Source organism: Rhagoletis pomonella, unplaced genomic scaffold (genome assembly GCF_013731165.1).
Source record: "Rhagoletis pomonella isolate Grant_MI unplaced genomic scaffold, Rhpom_1.0 Rhpom_scaffold_00004, whole genome shotgun sequence".
Classification (NCBI taxonomy): Eukaryota; Metazoa; Arthropoda; class Insecta; order Diptera; family Tephritidae; genus Rhagoletis; species Rhagoletis pomonella.
Window position 1 is genome coordinate 70,072,417 of NW_023458558.1, and position 6,737 is coordinate 70,079,153.

The window sequence follows — 6,737 nt, forward strand, 5'->3', positions numbered from 1 at the left end:
GAATATGATTTACGTCTTCTCATAATAATTATATGGGCTTTTTATTTTTTTTCGTCTCTCGATACGTTTATTTCGTGAAATCGGCTGTAAGTGTACCAATTACATTAAGAAAAACGTGGGACGTAAATTATATTCGTCTTGAAATAAACGTCCCCAGAGACGAAAAATAAATAAAAAGCCCATATAATTATTATGAGAAGACGTAGATAATGTTCGTCTTGAAATAATCGTCCCGCGCGACGAAAACAACTTTTCCATTGTTCAGTAATAATTATAGAGCAATATTTAATTTTATTTCTTATAATCGTTATGGTCTCTGAAGTTAATATAACTATGTACTTCAATTTAAATATGAATTACAAATTTTAAAATCCAGATTCATTTGAGAAAAAGCAAAAGTAAATAAATACTCTAAATTACCTCTAAAAAAATTTTATTTTAAAAATTACTATAAAAAACTAATTTAGAAAAATGCAATAAAAAAAGAAAAAAGAATGTTCCTGCGAGGGGATTTGAGCAACGGACTTCAGTACTGGCTGGCTAGTGTTTTGCTCTGTCGGCGAGTACGACTGTTGAAGCTCCGCGAGCAATATGACACACTTATTCCCTTCACGGGGGTGAATAGGCACACTATCCCCTCAACTGTATCATTATAGGTACTAGTATTCCTTCTGGTAGGTGCAGATTCATAGACAGAAAATTGACATCTCGGAGGACGCCGTCATGTTAAAATTACCAGTTTTTAACTTTGAATAATTATAGAACGTGGACCAGTTGGGCTGAAACGCAAACTAGTAGCTTTCCTTGCAGGGTATGCATGCACAGATCTGTTAACTTACATAAATACATATATACCTACGTGCGCACACTAAAGGTAACAAGTACCCAAAATACAAAATCGGGTGGTATGAAGTTTATAAGCCCAGCGAACGTTTTAACACTGGGAAACTGAAAATTTATTGGAATAAAAATTCTCATACGGGCTACGAATCGGACACGTCCTTCAAAGGTGTATTTATTCCTTACCAAACTCGGTACGAGCCTTGCCTAGGGTCTAGATAAGAAATCTGTTGAAAATCTGCCACCTGCCATATAACGGTAATTTACAGACGAAACTGCAATAATAAATTAGTAACTACTGAAGCTTAATCCCTTAAAATCGATTATTACAATAACCACTTAGCCGAAAATTAAATTATTTTAAATTATTGGATAGTGGGCTTGTCACCGCCCCTTATGGACACAAATATGTATCTCGGTAACCGATTTATCAATTTCAACCAACCTCGGTGCACTTAATAACCTTGGTACAGAAAAGCAATTCCTTAAAAATTATTCAAATCGAGCTAAACTTGCACCCACTTCCCGTTTAACGGTAAATTTTAGAAATACGAAATCTCCGATATTTCAATAACTGAGGACGCTAATTTACTCCAAGTTAATAGTTACAACAAACTATATATAGCTATAGATCTTTAGGAATTGAGCGTGGCACCGCCCACTTTATGACTACAAAGGTGTATCTCGGTAACCACTTTATCGATTTTTACCAAACTTGGTTCAAATACTTATGTATATCATTAAGTCTAACTCAACATATTATCGAAAACGTTTGAAACCGGGAAAAACAGTCCTGATTACCATGCAAAGGTTGTGTAGAGAAAGTTGAAACAACGATATTTGATACCTGCGGCGGGTATATAAAGTTCAGTTTCGCCCGAACTTATATTTCTTTACTTCACGGTACCCTGGAAACAATTTCAACCCTCAAGTTGCTTCCCTTCGCCGATTCCTTTTGCTACTATTTCGGGGGAATAATAAACTTCGGCAAAATCAGTTTTTGCTATTCAAAAAATTACTATAAGTGACCATCAAGTCAAGGTGCTCAAATGGTATTTTCAGTGATAGTAGTTGAGAGTTCTAGCCTTAATTTGAGTCCAAGTGAAAGGTTCTATCACCTTTTGTTTTTTTTTTTTTTGATACTTTGACCACGTTTTTCGTAATCAACACAAAAAAGTCTATCAAAAACACCTTTAACATTTTAGGAAACAAAATTATTTCCAATTTTTGCTGGCCTGTGTAATTTTTGAATTAGTAAAAGTTATTATAGAAAAAAGCGTCCGACTTATTTTGCTCTTTTTTTTTGGAAAATGTTCAGTGAGGTCCCCCGAAATAGTAGCAGCAAGAATCGGCGAAGGGAAGCAACTTAAGAGTTGAAATTGTTTCCAGGGTACCGCGAGTTGTTTTATATTAATAATAATAATAACAAATTGGCCCTTACATATAGTATATATGTTAGTATTTGACAGAGCCTCTCCGATTTGTGGCGTGCGCTTTGATGTTGTCATACAAAGGGGAGGGACCCTCCAGTTTTACGCCGACTACGAACGGCGATTGTATTCTTATGAGAAGCTGTTTTTCATGGCAGAAAAACACATTAGTAGGTTTCCCATTGCCTACCGAGGGGCGACCGCTATTAAAAAAAAAAAATTTGTTTTTTTTTACCTTCCTTTTATTAACTCGGGATGTAACTATGTATAAGATGCAGCTATTTCTATTCTCAAGTTACATACCTGATGATTGTACGAATGGCAATTTTAATAGGGAGGTTTTAGTTTTTTAAACTATAATTTTATTATTATTTTTTGATGTTGGGTTGAACCGGAGCATTAGCACGCACTGCTAACCACTACTACATATGTATGCATTTATTAATAAAAAATAGCGCAATTTTTAACCATTTCTGTCTTTTCGTCGTCTTATCTGCCGAAAATGAGGAAAAGCTTTCCTTTATTAGCAAACAAAAAAACACCACCGTCGATACCGTGTATCAAAAAAGGAACAGCAGGAGACTACTTGCGGGAAGGGCTTATGAACAAAAACTAATAACAGTTAAAATACTGTAAGTGTTGATTTGTCAATGGGCTTGCCAACTTTTAAAGAAAAACTATGATAAATTAAAAAAATTATTTTTAAAGATCCTGACGTCAGAGAAAAAACTAAAAACATGGTCTTATTTAATTTGGCCCATTGCTTCGTGAGAATATTGATTGTTTCGTGTGTTTCGAAATTATTTGGATTTCGACGCACGGCGTACTTTCGAAGTTACACCAAGTTTATGAAAAACGAGGTTAACGACACTCTCTGTCGGTTCAGATTTCTTTTTCGAAACACCATAAAAATCTTTTATTAAGAAATTTGAAACTGGCTTGTGTAGAGGACCAAAATTAATATTTAGTCCTTATAAAGGAAACTGCATTTGAACTGGAATTGGAAGTTCAAAATATTGAGGATTGTTCGGTACTCTCCTATTCTACACTACACAATTCGTTTTCAGCTGTGGATCAAAAGATTTGCCTCTTTGCCCAAGTTGTTTCCCCAATCTCCCATAGCTATGGGACTATGCATAGTTGGTGTACCGATTAGCGTCTGTTTAATTTCTGCATATCGAAACTTCCTCAGCCACCATAAGGAGTTTCACAGATCTCCTGATGTGAAGTTTGCTCGCTAATGATCCGGCAGGACATTGATTACCTGGGTTTGAATGTAAACGTCTACCTTAACCCTTCTCGCAATTGTTGTTTTGTTCTGGAACACCCCAATGTATAAATGTGCATATGTATAAGCTATACAAATGCAAACACAACCAATCAACGTACGCGAAAATTACAAAATTCCTAATTGTAAATGAGGTCCAGTGTGGTGGCCTAATAACTACTGATTTTGTGAACTCGAAAGTACGCATCGCACGACTGCCTGCTTCATTATTGGAATAGAAACGTGTACAAAAGCGCTTACTTCGTAAGTGGCTGACAACAACGGAAGTAAAACGGTTAATTTGGCTTGCTGAATAAGTCAAAAGTTGGCAGGGAAGCGTCTGACATATTTTCACTTCCTGAAATCGTTCCTTGCTGTTCGTTACAGAGTTTTAAGCAACAAATTTTACGCAATAATCAAGCGAAAACAACACAGTACATCAAGGTATATTTTTCGAAAATTGGCACTCGAAACTACATAACCCGACTTGCTTTTAGCCGGCTTCCTCTCGAACGGCTCTTTCGCCATAGAAGTACCGTCAGCACATCTACGGTTGCTCCCACTCCTTTTCTTTACATTCTATTTATTTGCCTAAGCGCATGTTTAGAATTTAATTAGATTGTTAGTTTGCTGACATTGCAGAGTTGCTGGCCAATAACAACGCCCCAATAAGCTGCAGCAGCTGTACCATCAACATCTGCATTCTTACGGCAATGGACCCAGTCATTTTAACTGAAATTCAATTAAGCTATTAGCTTGGAGCCAACGGTGTCGACCTTACCAACGTGAAGTTTGTTGTCTCCAAACATGTCTTGTTAAACTCAAAGTATTCGTAACTGAATAGAAATTTTAGGTACATACCAGGGTTGTTGCGAATATTCGCATTCGCATTCGCAACCGCGGAACTTCCGCATAAATTTTAACATTCGCATTCGCTTTCGCATTCGCAATAATCAATGCGGAGCTTTTGCGAATGCGAATATTGTGCAAGTGCATTGATAAAACGTGTATCTGGCAAACAAAAAATTGTAGCCAACATATTTTGCCTGTGGACATGCTACGTTAATCGCTAGTTTTTTCTACTTTTTCTTAGAAAAGTGTAATTATTTATTTTTCTCATAAAACTTAATATGCTTAAGTTCCGTGTTCTCTTTTATTAGTCTTTCAGCTCAGAAACAAAAACATTTATTTTAATTTTGTGTAAATTGTCAAATTTAGCAAGCATCGAAATAAAGATGAAATGATATGTACTAAATAAGTTGACACCCAAGTTCACAAATTAAATAAGAATTAATTCCAGGTGAATTTTATATCTATTGAGTATAGTATGGAAAGGGCTTAACTACCTAAAAATCCAAAGTTCACTTGTGGATTGATTATGATGCATTTCATCGGATCATAGGTCCCCATATCGGTTTAGGCAATAAAAAAATTTAGTTACTTGTGGCTTTTTGTATTTCAGCGACAATGCGAAATACGCCCTTTTAAAATAGTATTAACGATATGTTGAAAATTTGCGTTCATTCGCCTCAAAAAATTTATCAAAACACATTGAGCGCGTGGAATAGAACCACAAGACGGATTTGATGGGTTATGGTGAGTAATTAATTGTGACTGCCTGCAACTAGGAAAAGCCGAGCTCAACTAACTAATAGAAAAAAAAACTATATATGTACAAGCTATTCATTACTGGTCGTGACTCCAATAATTCAAATTATATAAGAAAGCGGGGTACCTTTTTATCAAAATAACAAGATTTCAAACTAATTCTGATGGCAGCCACGACTTAAAAAAACAGAATTTTCTTCGAAATTTTCTTTCCTAGAAAACAAGGCATATTCAACAAGGTCGAAGTGACAATTCAGTCGAGCTCTCTCATACCTGACTGACCCTTTGTTATGCATTAACCATATTTGATAGAACTCAACATCTTTGAAATGACAATTTTTGTAAATATGAAAATATTTAAAATCTCATTAGAATCAGCTTCATTTTATTTATTGAATTTTCGGTTTAATGTAAATGTGGAAATGCATACTTACAAAAAATTACACACTAAATCAAACACACTCATTTATAAAACCGTTTTGGCAATTTTCTTGCTTTTACTATCCCAATGTTTTTGAGCATTTATTTTTTTATTCAAATACTTAATTCTAAAGTATATTAGATATTAAAAAAAGTTTGATTCTTCTAAATTTACATCAGAACGTAACTTCAATAATTTAGCTATTAAATTTTTGCTATTCGAAATTTCCTTTCCATTAAATTTATTAAAAATTAGTTGCATTTTTTCATTTACAATTTTCAATAGTATAGGGTTAAGAGTTGGCATTTCAGTCGCAGTTCCAAAGAGAAAAATGTCGAAATCACTTCTACCTTGTTATGCCTTGCTAGAAAATAACCATTTATTTGCCATATCCACCTATTCAGAACGTCGCTGTAAGCACACATTTTTCAAACCAGTCACAGAAGACAGAATTAAAAATGAATTACAAAAACTATAATAGAAAAACGCTGATGACGTAACAGGTTCTCCAAGTTCTGAAACGTACAAAAGAATTGGTTCTCCAAATTGGAACACATCGGTGTTCAAACAACGATCTTGCCATGATGCTAGATTGTGAAGATGAAAGTCAGGAGGACACATACGACACTTGCAGCCCGATGCAATTGTCAAAAAGAAATTATTGCACCACAATAAAAAAAGAAATATAACTGAAAGTCCTCTCAACTGGTGCAGCGTCAATCGAAAAGAATTTACAATTTTGTCAAGTTTCAAGTTTTTCAAGTTTGTCGCCTCGAGCGAGTAGTTACTTAGTGCACAGGTTTGATTAACGACCCGTTGGGAAACAAGCTGTAACCGAAAAAGGCAGCAAAATTACTCTTTCTTAAATACAATGTTCCAATTTTTTAATCTAAGTACTAAATAAAAAAACACTATCAAAAATTATTAACTTTTCCATTTTTTATTTACCTAAATTACCTAATGTACTCACCAAAATTATTTCTTAAAAATATTTGACATCCGTCTTCGCATCCGCTGATGTGTAAAATTCCACATTCGCAACATCCCTAGTACATACACAAGTATGTATTTATACTTTAACCGCCTTTGCCTGCCCGCATTTTACAACTCAAACAAAAGTCGCTCTCGACTCTAATAGCAACAAACGGCAACTCTTTGGAAAATAAGTTAA